The sequence below is a fragment of the Anser cygnoides genome, chromosome 3 (assembly GCF_040182565.1).
Source record: "Anser cygnoides isolate HZ-2024a breed goose chromosome 3, Taihu_goose_T2T_genome, whole genome shotgun sequence".
NCBI lineage: Eukaryota > Metazoa > Chordata > Aves > Anseriformes > Anatidae > Anser > Anser cygnoides.
In genome coordinates, this window is record NC_089875.1 from 30,212,473 (window position 1) to 30,227,085 (window position 14,613).

At 47.4% G+C, this 14,613-nt stretch overlaps 1 long non-coding RNA gene across 7 annotated transcripts in view; it reads left to right on the plus strand.

Moving 5' to 3' along the window:
- LOC106029782 (uncharacterized) overlaps nucleotides 1-14,613 on the plus strand; it is an 81,937-nt gene that overhangs the window by 44,268 nt on the left and 23,056 nt on the right. For 6 of the 7 annotated variants that reach the window (XR_010830181.1, XR_010830183.1, XR_010830180.1 and 3 more), the window contains 2 exons: nucleotides 5,352-10,742; nucleotides 11,616-11,669. This is a non-coding gene — a long non-coding RNA (uncharacterized lncRNA). The remainder of the gene's footprint in view (nucleotides 1-5,351; nucleotides 10,743-11,615; nucleotides 11,670-14,613) is intronic. The other variant, XR_010830182.1, reaches the window with a different exon arrangement.

Consider the following 14,613-nt stretch of genomic DNA (forward strand, 5'->3'; position numbering starts at 1 on the left):
CTTTTCTTAATGCCACTGGTTTATCAGCTGTGCTTGTGCTATGGTCTCTCCCTGGGAAGGGCAGCCTGTGGGGAGCCCCCAGAGGACTGGCATATCTGTACCTCCCGAAGCAGAATTTGGGGCAAGTGATGGCAGGTCCCGTGGGAAGCCACAGTGGTCACAGCAGGTCCCTGAATGCCTGAGCCCCCTGTGCTGGAGCGAGGGCAGCAGAAGGGCTTTGCAAGGGGTGCATGCTCTGGGCTCAGTCCTGCTGAGGTCAGGGGAAGTTATGTGCATGGCAGGGAGGCTGGACCTTAACGCGTCTGGGATGGGAGACCTTGCACAGTTGTCTCCTTACAGAAACCCGGGCCTTATCCAGTCTCTGCTGTGTGTGCCAATTAACCTAAGGCTCGCTTCTGATGGAGCTTTCTTGCTTGTGCACGTCCCGCTACCTTTCTGCTCTAAATGGCTGATTTCACAAAGGAGAGCTTTTTAAGCATTAATAGGATTTTTGAAGACAATCTTGACAAAGAAACAAGAATCCTCTAAATGTCTGCCTTCCTGCAGCAGTGAGGACACAGCCTTGGGAGTTATTTAAAGTAATATATTTTTAATTGCATCTTATAGCTGAGAAAGGCACTGGGATCTTCTGTACAATTCCTTTCAAGGTGACCTTTGCACAGCAGTGTTGTCTGGACAAGCTGCGGTGTCGCAGTTAATAAGGGCACTCGTTGGAAAAACAGCGTCACCTGTGTTAGGTCTGCTGGCTTCCTGCAGACCTGCAGTGGTTGGGAAGGTGTTAGAGCAGCCCTGCAAGGAAACCTCAGTCCCGAGGAAGGCACTGGTAAAGTTCCTGCAGTGCTGAAGTTAGCCAGGGCTTCCTCGTTCGGTCTGTGGTTGGGAGCCTGGTTTTCCTCAGCTGCTGGTTTTGGCCAACCATTCACCTGTAGGTAAGGCCAGTGGCCGCGGAGAGCTCACCAAATGAGAGCAGTGCGTCCCCGTGCTTGGCCCTCTCTTCTCCAGAAAAGCAGCCAGCACCACGAGAGGTTTCTGACCTGCAGGTTGCTGGCTGCTCTCTGACCACGTTGCCATCTCAGGAGCCGCAGGGAAGCGAGTCGGTGAGCGCAGCCCCGTTCCTGCGGACAGGCGTCCACCTTGCAGCCCCCGCAGCTGGCAGCCTCGGTGGCAGGCACGGCACAGAGGTCCAGGGCTGCAGGAGCAGGAAAAACAAACAGCGCTCGCCTAACAGGATGTGACTGCCTTGCTTCCATGATTCATATCCTGAGCTGCAATCCCCTGGACCGGTGCAGCCCAGCGGCCAGATCCTTGGCCCACTGGTTTCTCTTTGAGGTCCGGGAGACTTTCTGATCTTATTGCTATTTATAAGGAAACTGCTTTTGGCCTGATTTTTCTGGAACTCCCGCTTCTGGCTCTCTCCAAAGATGAAAATTTCTGCCTCAGTGAGGGCTCTCAAAGGGGCTTTGTAGTGCTGCTGGTGTTACCTGGGAGTTTGACGTAGAAGTCATTTTGAAGTAGAGGCTATTCAGCTCTCAGCATTTCCCGTGGGGCTGATCTGAGCATTCAGCAAGAGGAGATGTGCTGAGGTCTCTGGTGAAGCGTTCACCCAGTGTGCACTTGAGTGCTGCGGAAATGTCTCCTTCCCCCATGCCCTCTTCTCCCTTGGCTTTTCATCCAGCTTGGGCATTTTCTGGCTCTTGAGTCGTTATGGAATTTTGTCAGGGTGCTTTTGGGGTGGGGCGCCTTTGGGAGCACCGGCTCCCTGCTAGCCTGCTGACACGTCTTGCTTTCCTTCACTCCATCTGGGTGCCTTCCAGGTAGACTTGGGCTCCTTCTGAACGACCAGGAAATTCCCAGCTGCTACTACACAAACTTGCCTGCTGTCCCCACGATCTTCCTGAATGGCTGTCCCCACTATTTATGGCCCAGGGAACATACTAAGGAGGAGGAAGGCATGAGATTCTTGTCATTGATGCCTGTGGAAAATGAGTGCTCGTGGTATACTCACGGTGTCAGAAGAAAGCAGCTTTCCCTGGTGCATAACTACCCAAACTCAACTTCTCAAAAAGTGCAGCTGTCATCTTCACAGATCTCTGCCACCTGGAAAACTGAGGATTCATCCGTTTCCCTGAAAATAGATAATGTTGTGACCATTTTTCTAATTGCTCGCACTTCTCCTTTTAGAAAGACAAAACCCTTGCAGCTCCCAAGAGGTTCCTCTGCACCTGACAACAGTTTTTATAGCCTGTTTCCTTTTCCCTAGCTAAGTTTAGCTCCTGGTTTCCCTTCGTCTCATCCCTCAGGCAGATCTCACAAGAAGTTAAGGTGCTTGTGTTTTCTTCCTGCCTGCATCAATTAGTTTATCTTAATGAAGTTTTATATCAGGTTGGTGGGAAAAATATCAAAGGAGAAGATAAAAGCAAAAATCCTTTCCGAAGCTATTGTGCCATTGAAATACCCACAGCAGAGGGCAGTTTTGCTGAGGCAGGATTATTTATCACCGCAGAGATCTCTGCAAGAACCTGAATTTCTCTTGTATCTCATGTGGGCTCAGTTCCCAACCAGCCCTCTGTCTCTGACGTGGCTGTTGGTCTGTTCCCCATGCCGTTGCTCACCTCTGTGCCCCACGAGCTCCTGCTACCACCCGCAGCAGCTCCTCATCTGTCTGCCCCAACCTCGGCTCCCCCAAAAAGGCAGGGATCTCTCCTGGCACATCTGGGGGCCTATGCCCGGGCTGCTCTGGCCTCTCGGTGCTGCTTTCTGCCTCCAGATCCTCCGTGGCCCTCTGATTGTTCTTCAGGTTTACAGTTTAATATTTGTTTGTGCCATTGTAGTGCCTTTGTGCGCTGAAGATCTGCAGATAACCATCAAGAGGGCAGGCCTGCCTTCGAAATTTCACGGTCCAAATGCGTGACAAGGTGCAGCAGTCAGTGACGCTAACAGCTGCGGAAAAGCTGAAGCAACCATAACAGCGGTAGGAGAAATCTGGGCTTTTGGCTGCTGATCGTGGGCTGACCTCGACATCTGCCCCTTCCTCCCCTGTAGGCGATGCTTTGCAGGAGCAGCAGCAGGGAGGAAGCTCTGAGGAGCTGCTCGGAGGGGTGCGAGCAGGCACCCGGTGCATTGGGGCTGCTTGGAGGTGCTGGGGAGGGAGAGCAGGAGGTGGATCCTGGCTTCTGGAGCGCTCGGCAGGGCACTAACCCAACTGGGGGGGCTGCGAGGGTGAGTCTCACAGCCTCTGTAGGGCTCTGAGGTCTGCCCAGACCCCTGGGGAAAGCTCGGGCCCTTGTAAGGTGGTTGCGTCTGCAAAATGATTAAATAGGGCAATTTTAGGGTCACCAAAAGTTCAAGAACGCCCCAGTGTGATTGCACGGCACGGCCTGAGAAAAAGCCTGCCTGGAGCAGCGCAGCAGATCAAAAAAAGATTTGAGCTCTCCCAGCAGTTTGCTATCTCAGATCATCTTTTTCTGTGACATTAATTTCCTTGGGCAGAAGATTAAGCACTATTAAATGAAATACAGTGATTTTAGTTTTTGCTGTCCTTGCATACTGCTGCAGTTACCCGTGCAGTCTCTCCGTTGCCCTGCTGCCATCACAGAGCCAGGAAGGTTAATAATGGTTCACCCGAAAATCGCTAGATCTGTGTGTGTGAGATATGTCAGGAGCCCATAGGATGAGCACCTCTGATATTTATATGGAATTAAATTCAGACCCATGCACAAACAAGGTCTGGTCACCACTTACCAGGGACATTTCGTGGTAAATTTTAGATGGCACTTGTGCTGGCTTTTTCCACTGGGTAAATTCCACTTGACTCGGACAGATTCCTCCAGCGGCTCGTTTAATGGACAAGGGAGTGTCCGAAAGGTCGTGTGCTGCTGTGTTACTGAGGGAAACTGCATCTGACCTGAGGCTGGGGTGTGAGAAACCCAAGGCAGCATTCGGGCAGACATCCTAGCTTCCCCTGGGGCTGAATGGCCCTCAGCCACAGGAGATGCTCTGACACCCACCAAGGGTTTCGAAGCCCAATTAGTTGCCACTCCGACTGAATTTAATGAGAGTCTTTCCACTGACATCACGTCTGTGAGCTATACCCTTAGTACATGCGGCATTGTTTTGAACGTGGGTCTTAATGCCTTTATCCAGCCTGCAGCTCTCCAAGTTAAATACGAACAAACAGAGAAGGGGAAAAAATACATAAACTGCAGGGCAAGTCTGAGAGATTTCTGTGCCTCTCTTAGAGGCAGATCTTGCCTAATGCCAAGAAGCAGCGGGAAAGGGTGTCTTTTGTCTAGGACGTGAGAGTCTGCGGGCTCCTGCAGCCACGACGCAGAAGGGGGACCTGAACCTCTCGTGCAGCAGCAAGGCCAGTAAGAAGGTTCACGGGCCAGCCCTCGCAGTCAAAAACCTTGCCTGCTTGTGTTAATTGAACCTGCCAGCCCCTGTGTTCTTCTATTTTTAGGCTGCTTTTCTGGGGAAATGAGGCTTATATGGTCTCCGTGGCTGTCTGTCCATCTGTTGGTCCCCCCCTGCTCCTCCCCGTAACTTCTGAACTGTCAGCAAATTTTAGCTAATCTGGAAAGGCAGGGAAGCATCTCAGAGACATTGCGATTTTTATGAATTTCACGAGGACTGCTGGAAATTTTCCAAAGGCTCGATTAATGTCCCCTCAAGGTAAAGCTGTGATCACTCAGCCATTGCCCTTTCTGTTTGTCCCAACTAGTCGACGTAGAGAAACCATCTGCCCTACTGTTTGAATGGCTTTATATGAGTGAAGTTTTTGTGGGAGATGTCACTGGAGATGTGTAAGGGATGGGAAGGGAACTGTGGGGTGTCGGATGGGAAATGGAAGTAAGTGAGACCACTGTGGTGCAGAGGTGACGGCAACAAGGGAGGGATCTAGAAGGTATTGAGTGCTGAGAGCCACATCCCTGAGAAAACAGTCTGAAGGAGGAGCAAACATCAGGAAAACTGGGAATGTTGTGGTGAGGGTGAGGACTGAGGGGTCCAGAGTGACCCCGAAGCTGAAGCAGGAAGAAGGTGCTGGGAAGAAAGCGGGACTAACGTCAGTGGTAGTGCAAGGGGCATAGCAGCGATCCGTAGGAAACTGAGCTTTGTTAGTTCAGCTGCTCGCAGAACAACTTGCTTTATCAAGTCCTTTGCTGGCAAGGTTAGAACAGGGAATGATTAAAGTTATTCAGAAAATACGCTCTCGTGACTTCTTTGGGGCTGCGCGATCATACTGACAGAGATAGCCGCTCTGATCCACGACACGTTATGGCCAGAAAACATACCTACCTCCTGCCGCCTGGCGGTACTCGCAGCACCCACCCACCGCTCTCCTTCCCTTCCAGGCCTTCGTTTTTCTTCAAAGGATGATTGTTTTGCTGTGCCCACACCACCGCCATGGAGCTGCACCGATGAAATAGGGGCTTTGTGAGCAGTTCCTTGTCCTGCGTGAGGAGGAGCCTTCCCTGCAGCCATGTGAAAGCTTATCCTCACTTGGATGGCGATCAGCGTGCCTCGGCGGATGGAGCGCTGGCCGCCTGTGTGTCATTAAGGAGCTCGAAGAGTCAATTCAGTCCAGACAGTAAACAATGAATTGCTGACACTTTCGGCTCTGCTGGGGCTAAAGAATACCAGCGCACACATCTGAGCCCTATCAGTGGAAACACACAAGGATTAGATTCTTTTGGTGACGGCTGCAGTTTTATTGTGAATAATCTGATGGGAGCCTGATGGTGTCCAACACATCCATTCTTGCCTTGTGATTCTTTTGCCATCTGAAATGTTGTTAGTTTTAATGACATAATTATCCTTTATATTTTCAGTTAGATGTGTGGGTTGTGTTTTTTTTTTTTCTCTCTCTTTTTTTTTTCCTTTGAGTTATAATTAGTTTCCCTGAGAGGCAGCAGCTTTAATGCTTGGTTAGTTTTCTGAGAAGCTGGGACTGAAAGAAGCTTTTGGGAAATGACAATTACATGTCCATGGTTTTTATTTGGTATGCTTTATTTCAGTCTTTGTCTGAGCTGAAAGCTCTTGTTGACTGGCAGAAGATGGATTGATTCAGTGAAATTAAGCAATTTCAGTCCTCCCCCCCGCCCCAAACAAAAACATACAAAGAACTTGTATATTGACTGAAAGTAAAGTGAATTTCTTTTGCTGAATTTATACAAAGTACTTAGCTGGGGAAAAAATACACACCCCTTCCCCCTATCCCCAGGGCACTGATTGGCCCTGACATTATTTTTGTTTTTGCTGAACTTTGCTGGAAGTTTATCTCAACAGAATATTTCGTAAAAGAAGTGTGTGCTGTGCAAGGGAACAATATCCTACGAAGCAAGAGCAGCATAGATTATTCATTATCAAGGTAATTCTAACAAGATGAGATTATTTGGTCAGTGGACTGTGGAGACAAAAAAAAAAAAAAAGACCACAAAAACTTCTTGGCTTGTAACCTCCTCCTGTTTTCCCCTCTCTGTGAACAGCCCAAGGTGGCCCATGGCTGACTCTGGGACTACTGCACCCCTACAGACGCAGAAGGGCTCTGCAGTGGGTTTGTGAGTGTTATCTGTGGGAACTTGTCACAAGTCACACACGTGGTTACCTTGGGAGGCTTAATACGTGTGGTTTCTTACTAATTGTGCTGTGCCCCGGTTTCATGTCATCGTTAGGAAACAACAAAGAACGATTTTCAGGGGTTTACACCACAGGGTTTATGAAGGGTTTGTGATGGGGATGGCCTGAAGTAAGGACTCCTCCAGAAAGAAAAAAAGAAAAAAAAAGTGGCTTTGCCTGTAGTTTATGGTGTCATTCCAAAGCCAAAAAATAAACACTGAGGAAGTTGACTAGTTTGGGGAGCATCTGAAAGGTATGGTGTGTTCTGCCTGGGTGGGCAGTTTTGTTGGTACATTGAAATGGTGGTGAAAGCATCTGCTTCCTGAGGTGGGGAGGGGGCACATCTTCCCCACATCCCCTCGCAGTGGAAGCTGGGGGAGCATCTTCCTCAAAGTAAGGGGGAGGAGGAACCAGTGCTTGTTCTGAGTTGCTTTGCCCCTCCAATTTCTCCCAGCATCAAGCTATGCCAGGGCAGAGAAGCCAGGCTTTCATCGCTTCAGGGAGAAGGTAACTGGTTTCTCCCCAAGAAAGCCTAAAGCAGCTAGAGATGGAAAAGCCCTTGCAGGTTCCTTAGTCTTTCTCTCTCTTTTCTCTCTCTCTTTACAGTACGTATGAGAATCCTGTGTCCATGCTAGGTTTGCATGTCTCTTGCAAAGGGCTTCCAACCCCTTAGTTTAAATGGAATATTATTCCCAGATGGAAAAGCTCATCTGCTGGCAAGGTCAGAAATATAATTTGTTTATATACATTCAGTACAACTAAAAAGAAAAAAAGAGAGGCAGAAGAAAATTCCTTCACCATGTCGTACTTGTTACTTGTCAAGTTGTGTACCCTGTCAGTAAAGCCGTGCTCTTGAACAGGCAGGAATGGTGTGGCCCCGAAGACCAGTGGTAGGAACGAGGAGACACAGCGTCTGTCGCTCTGGCTTGCTGGGAGTGTGCTACATAGTTTTCATTTTCTGCATGCATGATTAAAATTAAAGACTCAAAAAAAAAATATCTTGGCCTTAGCAGTGGGAACCGCACAGATGTGAACTGAATGGAAAGCTGACATTTTTCACTGCTATGTCACCACTTCCTCTGACCTGAGGACAGATTTGTCTCAGAGGTTTCTGCAACGCAGGCAAAGGCATGTTATCATTTTCAGAAATAATGGAAAAAATGTACGATGAACAGGGTCTCATGATGTCCTTTCTTTGACTTGTTTTGGGTGGGTCTAGCAGCTTTACAGAGTGCCGGATCTGCTGGAGATTTTCTCCCTGCCTTTGAAGTTGAGGATCTGAAGCACTTTCCCAAACTGACCCATGCAGCCTTTCCTACAGCCAGCGAAGGCGCACGCACACCCTGTGAGCCCTGCACCTTGTGTGGAAGAATACCCCCACGAACCACGTCTGCAGCTGCGTGCTCCGTTTGGTAATGAGGTTCATAAATGACCTCCTGGGAGGAGGAAAGCAGGCAGCCGGGCTGGGACTCTGCAGGTTCCTCTGCACAGACACCCTCAGCGCTGCAGCTCTCTGCCAAGGGACGGGGAAAGTTGTCGGCTGGAAATCCAAGCACTTCACGCGGTGCCTTACTGCGGGGTTACCGGGGTGAACAGACTCGAGTTTCACTTCCAAAGAGCTAGGTTTGGTTTCGGTCACAGAGGGAATTATGTTGAAAGGGCTTTTAATCCCTTGGGAAGCTGTCCAGTCCCTGGGGATATCACTGCTTAATCATGCAGGGTCATTCTTTCACAAGATAGGGCTTGTTCAGGGATTTTTGTTTGTTTGCTTACTTTTCAAGTGAGACTATTTTTCAGTTTAATTTAGGGTTGTTTGTGAAAGGCTTTTGCTTTCAGAAGGCTGTTGAAAGATTTTTGGTGTCGAAAAAGTTGAACATCCTTTCCTCTGGCCGTAAGGTACACAGAACCAGAAAACGCAGCTCGGAGAGGGAGACAGGTGAGCAAAGGGGAATGGGGAGCATGAGGGACCCAAACCACAATTGTCATAAGACTTTCCGAGGAATTTCCAAATTGAAATATTTGGGATTTTGCTTTTTATGTGAAGTATCACATTTTTCCTAGCAGAAGGAGGGAGGAAAGTATCTGGCAGTGGGGGCCCTTTTGCCTGTCTCCCACGCTCAGAAGTAAAGCTTTGAAAGAGGAATTCACCTGGGTACGTAAGGAATGACAAATGCATCAACCCTGCATGGACCTTTACATTTTGACTCCAGACTGAGCAGCCCCACACTTAGGATACAACGGGAACCTATTTTGTTCTGCTCCAGTGGCAGCACTCAATTGCATGTTGCTGCCTTGTTAGGAAATTGGATGATCTGCCGAAAGCTTTAGGCAATGGGACACATTTTTAAGCAAGTGAGGAGTATTCAAATGTTGCTAGCAATAACAATCTGTAAATTACAGATGAGGTGCATTGAGCGAGCAGCGTGTTATCTCTCTGAATGTTTAAATTTTTGCACATTTTGGCAATTTCTTTAAAGAAGGCAAGAGCTGGACTGTCAGCACTGATTTTAGTTTTGCAGTGCTATGGTTTTCTATTTATAATGGACATGAAAGAGGTCCTGAAGGCAGCGTGTCTTGTCACTAAATTAAAAATCCACTCATATCTGCAGTGTTTGCTTTAATTTAAATATTTGTCATGGCTAATGAAATATAGCCCAGGAAAGAAGGAGCAAGGCAAGTTTCCCAGGCCACATCAGTTTATTTGATGCCTTCCTATTTGTGGACAAAACCAACATTCTTGTATGAATGGCTGTGATGCTCTAAGGATGGCAAAGTGGGTTGCGCCCTGTCCCTACAGGGATTTCACTGCTAGTACCCTCAGATATTAATGTGGAGAGTCTGGCCCATCTCATTACAGAGCCCTGACTGGGTTTCCAGTTGCAGAGCCGCCCACAGTCCCTGGTCGCAGGAGGCATGTCTTTGCAAATAAAAACCAGGCGAGCTCAAATCCTTAATAAGCATTAGAGGCTTCTCTTATTTAGTTCTCAATGTATATCTCTGGGCAATGTTCAGACTCTCCAGTGACTGCTAATTAATTTGTTTTCTTATACTTTGTTGAGATTTGGATTGGCACCGAAGCCCAACGGGGAAGAATCTAGCTGTCAAAAAGTGAATGTCTGTAACGAGAGTAAGGTGTAGATGGAAACCACATAGTTGTCACACAGCAGCTATGTCATAAAAAATGCAATTACTTCCATACTCCTTCCCATAAGGGAGAGAGATATTTTGGGAGGGCAGAAGATGTGATTATGGGAGACAGCTACATGGAAGCTGTCACTGTATGCTCCATGCACTGAAATGGAGCAGGAAAAAGGCTGTTAGAAATATTTTAATAAATATTAAGTGCATGGACGAATAACAAAAATATCTAAGCATTAGTTAAACACGACTGGCTAGTCTGTGCAGCATTGTCCAGTTGGGGACCACTGGACTCAGAGTGGGAAGCAGAGTTTTTTTTCCTAGCCCTGATACCATTTTTCTCTAAAACCTCAGCAAGTCATGTTTTCCACTGATTCCATGCCCTGTGGACCAGCAATATGCGCCTCAGCTTCCCCATCTCTAAAATGCTGCTGTTGGCTGACATAACCCCCAGACTGTTGTCAGAGACTGGTTGTAAATTACAACAGGGCTGTGGATAGCTACGAAGTGAGAGATGGTAATCGGTCCTCGTTGTTTTTAGGCTCCTGGCCCTTCGCAGCAGGGTGGCAGACTTTACGGCCCTGTGTAGAGACTGGGCTTTTCTGTGCCCGGATGTGCCCTGCCAGCCTCAGGCAAGCCTCAGTGCTCAGGGGACAACACTGCTGCTCCTTGTCCAGCTGTCTTCTGCCTCTGCATTCGCACCTAGTGCCAGGCTCCCACAGGCAGCACAATCTGCTGAAATACCTTGGCAGCAAGCTCTGGGCTAACCACTCTGCAATAAATTAACGTGGTCCAATGACCATAAAGAGTAATCCTAACGTGTAGCATCTCTCTGCATACCAGCGCTGCACCATGGGTGCCCTCTCACCCCCTGGGGTCAGGACAGATGGTGAGCTCCTTCCAGTTGCACTTGCAACATCCTACTTTCCCTTGATGCTTCAGGGAATCTGCGACATCTTCAGAAGTGCCCTTGACAAGGTTCAAGAGAAGTAAGTATATCTATGCTTGAAATATGTTGCATTGCCAAAAATGACTTGAATGATGAAGTGTGCAAGTGACTAGTAGATGATGAAGGACGGAAAGGAGGCTGATGTACAGCTCATTCAGCACAACAAGCCCCCTGGTTGTGTGCAGCGAAGGGCTGTGCTGCTCACCCAGCCTAGCAAGGCAGGCACAGAAACCAACCTCGAGCCTCCTTGCAGCCAGCGGAGTCGCAGGGAGGTGGTGACGGTCACGTGCGTGACAGATTTTTCCAGTCCTCCTTGTGTAAGTGAAAAAACACCGAGCTGTAGTCTCTAGGCCCGCACTGGAAATACAGAGACAGCCCTTCCCCGGGATGCAGTGGGAGGTGTGGGGGCTGCCTCCTGCTCGTTTTTAGCAAGAGAACATCTCTACAGCTCCCCGTACCACTTTCTGCAAAATGACAACCAGCATATGACTTGGGTTTGAAATCCTTGCAGCTGATGGAAAAACAATTAAGATCTCATTAAAATTCTATGTAGAGAGCCAAGAAAAGGAAGATAATGTCAAAGGAAAGGTGATACGTAGGACAGTATGGAGAATTCTCTTAAGTTAAGCCTGTCATTAGGCGGGAGCACAGAAGGTGCTAATTGTACAGTGCGTTTCATTCATCCCACAAAGAATAATTAACACTTTCCCTTCTGCCTTCCTTTCATTGAAATGAATGGATTCGGGACATATGTTCTCTTCTTCAGGCAGGAGTTGTTTTATGCTGGCTTTGTATGGGCAGAAGAATTTTACTGCTGTGTTTCCTCACCTGCTGGCTGTTGATACAGAATTGTAATTAATCATGTGAGGCACCGCTGATTTCCTTAATCTCCTTGTGTCTGTTGCTGTTGCAGAAATTGTTGACCTGAGATGGGGAAGCATTGGAAGAAGAGTGCACTTACTTCCAGGTAAGTGCAAGCTTAAATCCTGCCTTAAATAGGGAAGGACTTACCAGAGAGAGCTCCTACCCTGAGAGTGCGTGTGGCTGTGCTGGCGGGGAGGGAGCATGATACAAACAGGCACTGCTCCGTCCCATGTGGGCTGTCAGCAGCTTGGCAGGGTGCTGAGGATTTTTCCTTGAGATCTATTTCCAGGCTGATCCAGCTGTTGACTGAGAAACCAAAGCTCTTGCAATGCGTGGACTCTGACCTGCCTTGCTGCCCGGACCGCCAGCAGTCCTGAGAAATGTTGTTGTGACAGAGTGACAGCTGTCTTGCAAAGCAGATCTTAGCCTTGCCAGGTCCAGTCTGAGTTTATGCACACAGCTTCCTGACCTCCTACGCTCCTTGTGAAATTTAACTAGAGATGATAGTCTTCACTTCCTTTTAAACGGGGGTGAGATCTCTGCGTGCTATGATGCAGCTGACGTTCTCCACACTAGCGATGACTACACTTCAGGGCTGGGGTGAAGTGAGCCATATCCATGTCACCTTTCTACTTCACAGAAATAATTCAGATTAATTAGTTAAAGATAACAAAGCATTGTGACATTTTCGTCTGAAAATGCTATATCTAAGTAGTAATGACACTTTACATCCTCTGATAATTTTGCAGGAATCTCTGTAAAAGAAGTTATGCTTGTACAAGCTGGTGTGCTTGGTATTAACTGAAGCTCTTCATCCAAATTCATATCAGAGACAGCCCAAAGAAACTCTCATCCCCTCTCCCTTAGTCTAAGTATCTTCAAAGTTTTGGGAAGCTTGCCTTAGGATGTTGTGCTCCTGATGCCTGTAAGAGGCATAAGTATACGGCTGGCTGAGGCTTGTTGTAGCTGCACAGTGACACAGCCACCCCCTGTCCTGTGACCCTCACTGCGTGCATTGCACCCGTGCGGCTAAAGGGGGTCCTTTCATCCCCACAGCAGATGTGCTTCTTGTTGGAACTTTGGGCATACAAGAGTAGGCAGTTGCAAAATACCAGCTTATTTTCAGCTTTGTAGACACCTGCTACCATTTACATAGCACGTGGGCTCTGAAAGTGCCGAGCCAAATTCCCTCCAAATGTTTGCTTGGGCTTTTGAGGCAAAGGCGCAACATGCTCTCACAGCTTTGTCCTTTGACACAACCTGAGGCAGCAATGTCCCACCTTCAGCCCTGCTATTTGCACCAAGGTGGGGCAGTCTTAGCTGCCAGGGGACATATATACATGCACATCTCATCTGGCCTGGCCTGTACAGTCCTTGGTTCCCCAGTTAGTCCCATGACTGGGCCTTTTGTGTTGTTGCATTGTTTCTTTACACCCTCTCCTGACCCACTATTGCACTCAGTCCAAGTTGGCACGCGGGTAATCGCTGACTGAAACTGGGCTCCAGGGAGAAAGGATAGAGTTCAGGGGAGCTAGAAGGGGATACGTCAGATACAGTCTCTCACATTTCTTGAAGCAGTGAGGCTATTCCCAAGCTAAGCATGACCAGCTGTATATGAAGTTACTTATGAAGGTTGTTCTTCTTTGGGCCAGTCTACCTGTGGCTACTTAGTCATTACTTTGACTTTGCCCAACCTATAATTTCATTTATGGACTCTTCACCACCCATCTGTGAAGCTTATGTTCATCTGACATGAACCAGAAAGCCATAATCTAACCAAACACAGTAATCAGGCAGGGGGAGGGAGATAAGGAGATTCCTTTAGTGCTTAAATGGAAGCTATAATGGATATGGTTGCTGATGGTGGAAATAACTAGCATGCTTGTAGGCCCAGAGAGATGCGTGTGAGGTGTAAGCTGGTAGTGTGTTCTGGGGTAAAAGGGGATGTAGGGTGCTACTGTAAGAGAGGCTCTCTGCCCAGCAAAGAAGAAATCATATTTTCTTGGGGTCAGGGAGTTGTTGGCTTATGGGATCAGTAATGCTTGCAGATCTAGATAATCATCCTACAGACATTCATATCATGGAATCATAGAATATAGTGTGGTGAAAACATCTGAAGAAGTTCATGGACAGATGAGGAACAATTACCCATCCCAATCTTTCCAACTGGCTGAGCTGCCTGTCTTGGTTTCATGCTTTCATAAACAGAAACAGCAGATAAAATTAATGAAAATGAAAACTGCAGGTTAGTGATACCAAAAATAGCCATTCCTCTCCTGCTGAGAAGGTATGTTATAGCATTATGAAAGGCTAGTGTGATTTTGGACACAATTCCTTTGAGGCATTTCTGTAGGAGTCTTAAGTGCAACTCAAGTCACCAGCGCAGAAGAGGGAGGATCTCTCTTGGCTTACAGACAGGAGACCACCGGCTTCCAGCATTTCAGACGTGTTGCTGATTTTGCATAAAAAAGACAGAAAAAAAAATCTCATGGTAGGCACCCAAATCTAGAGGCTACTTTTAAACCTTGTTTTGTTTTTCCTGGTTGAAATGGAAGAAACATTTCTAATGTGCAGTCCATTCTTACAGGCACATTAACTTGAAAGTTAATCATAGTTCTGGCCCCAGATGGTTACAGTGCATCTGCTTCTCCATCTGTGGGAGTCTTTAAGGATACTTGATAGCTGTCCAAATAAGTGCTTAAAAATTGTATCATATAAAGGCAAAATAAGAAGATAGCATAATCTAGAATGATACCAAAGGAAAGGGAGGTGGAGTAAGTGTTTCAAACCCTCAGCTGCACCTTGTGGATTTCACCTGAAATACAGATCTGTTGTATGGCATGCATAAAGCTTTACTCTTTGTAGGTATGCTCTGAAGATGTACCTACCTACTTTCATCAGGAAATTGCTATAGAAATATACTTCCTGCTTTGCCATGGACAGGAATCTTACAATTAGGAAACAGGTAAACAAATGTAAATGAAACATATTTCAGCCATATTATATTTATTATTTTATATATTATACTGTATTGAAACATGATGTAG